Source organism: Struthio camelus, chromosome 31, assembly GCF_040807025.1.
Source record: "Struthio camelus isolate bStrCam1 chromosome 31, bStrCam1.hap1, whole genome shotgun sequence".
NCBI lineage: Eukaryota > Metazoa > Chordata > Aves > Struthioniformes > Struthionidae > Struthio > Struthio camelus.
In genome coordinates, this window is record NC_090972.1 from 500,566 (window position 1) to 503,065 (window position 2,500).

Here is a 2,500-nt window from a genome sequence, read left to right on the forward strand (position 1 = left end):
AGCGCGCGGGTCCCGGCCCCGCCCCGCCCCGCCCCGCCCCGCCCCACCCCGCGCCCGGGCGCCGTGCACCTGCGCGGAGAGTGTGGTTTGGGGGCGGGGGGAGGGGCAAGCGCCGGGCGGGAGAGGCGCGGGAGGTCAGCCTGGGGTCAGGGATTCTTCCTCAGCCCCCGGCGGCGCGCTGGCCGAGAAGTTTAGGAACGGACAGGGGCTGGAGCCGGGCAGTGAAGGGCGCGCGCGCGAGGGAGCAAGCGAGGCGACGACGAATGGGCCGGGGTTGGGGGCGGGGGGTGGGGGCAGCGGCAGTGGCGGCGCTGGGCGGGGGGGGGGGGAGGGCGGCGGGACGGTCCACCAATTAAGGGCAGGAGGGGGAGGGGGAGGGAGAGGGGCAGGCAGGCAGAGAGAAAGAGAAAAGAAAGCCCCAACGGCGACTGCAGCGCCCTACATTCGCGCACGAGGACCTTCCCCTGCCGCTGGACCGCACGCCGCTTCCTGTGCCAAGTAGCAAAAAAATGAGCAGGCCTCCCAAGGAGATCGGGGGGCCGGGGGGGGGGGGTGGTGGTGGTGGAGGAGAGGAAACAACACGGGAAACGAAGGAAAACCAGCGAGGAAGATGGTAAGGGCGAGAAAGGGAGGTGCTGCTGCTGCTGCTGGTGGTGGGGCAAGCATACAGAAAGCGCACACGCACACGCGCGCGCGCGCGCACACACACACGCACACACGCACGCACGCACGCACGCACGCACGCACACACACAAAAAAAAAAAAAAAAAAAGCCCGTACGACACCGAAAAGGAGCAAGCCGGGGGGGGGGGGGGGGGGAAACCTAAACAAAGAAAGCACGCTAAGCGGCTAAGGGAGAAGCGGCAGCTCTCCAAGGAAACCGAACGGGTCCGGCCGGGGAGGGGGACTCGGGAGGGGCGGCGGGCTGGCCTGTTAGCGGCCGGCCCGAAGGGTCCAACTCGGCAGCGGCCGGCCCGCCCGCCCGCTCGCCCGCCCGGGCCTGGGAGGCTGCCTTGGCAGCGGCCAGAGAGTCTACCGGCCTCCGGGGAGGTCCTCGAAGGGGCGAGCTGGTCGACCGGCCTCCGGGGAGAGGCGAGCTGGTCGACCGGCCTCCGGGGAGGCCGCCGAGCCTCGAAGGGGCGAGCTGGTCGACCGGCCTCCGGGGAGGCCGCCGAGCCTCGAAGGGGCGAGCTGGTCGACCGGCCTCCGGGGAGAGGCGAGCTGGTCGACCGGCCTCCGGGGAGGCCGCCGAGCCTCGAAGGGGCGAGCTGGTCGACCGGCCTCCGGGGAGGCCGCCGAGCCTCGAAGGGGCGAGCTGGTCGACCGGCCTCCGGGGAGGCCGCCGAGCCTCGAAGGGGCGGGCGGGTCGACCGGCCTCCGGGGAGGCCGGCCTCGAAGGGGCGCGGCGTAGCCGGTCTCCGCGGCTCCGGGAGGCCCGGAGAAGTCGCAGCCGGTGCCCCGGGTCTGCCTCCGCTAACTGGCAGCAGGTCTACCAGGCTCCAGCGAGACTTGGTGGCCTTTCGGGGTGGTGGCTGGTAGACCTGTTCTCCCTGGCGTTCCTGTGGAGCGGCGAAAGGGGTCGCTCTGCGTCGCTGCCTCCAGTTACGTCATCGTAGAGGTCGGCCACTTTCGAGCCACTCCCCGGTAGGAGGGGCGGCTGTCCTTCGGCTCTCCCGCCCCGCTGGACTTAGCGGTACGACTGTAGGCCACAGGGTGAACAGCCGCTGAGTTCCGGAGCCGCACTCCCGGGCGCCCCCAGCGCATTGTGGCCGGCCCGCGGGAGGCCTAGGGCGGCTTGCGACGAGGGCGGGCGGGGAGCGGTCCTGAGCCCGGCCCTTCGGGGAGAGCACTTTCTTTTGCCCGTTCGGCGCGGCGGTCTCCCGGCAGGTCTCCGGCAGCCCCGCGAGTGTGTCCCAGGTGCCGGAAGCCGCTGCGGAGGCGGGGAGCCCAGCCAGCGGCAGGTCCCATGCAGCCGTTGCCGACTCGGGAGAGGGGTGAGCCGGACACCCCCCCCCCCCCCCCCCCCGCGGCCGGGGAAAAGGCCCGGTGCGTGTGCCGTTCGTGAACGCCAGAGGGTGGTCCAGAGAGAAACCGGGGGGTGCCCCGTGCGGCTCTGCCCAGACACCAGCGGCTCGAGAGCCTCGTTCTTCGGGCCCCTGTCGCAGGGAGCGTGGTGATGCCGGTGCTCCGGCCGGAGCAGCAGCCGGCTCGCGGCTGCCGATCCACACCCACACGCAGACGCCCGCTGAGGCGTCCCGGGACACGTCGGAGAGGCCCCTCGGCGGGCTGGCGCTTCCCTGCTTCCCCGTCACAGGGAGCGTGGGGGCGGTGCCGGTGTTCAGGCTCGAGTGGGCACCTCTTGCAGACGATGGTCCGCACCCACACGCAGCGCCCGCCGCTGGTTTGCGGCCACTGGTGGGCGGCGGGGTGAGTTGGCTCAGGACTCGACCGTGTGTGTTTGCTCCCGATCGATGAGGCCGTTCGGGTCGCGTCGGAGAGG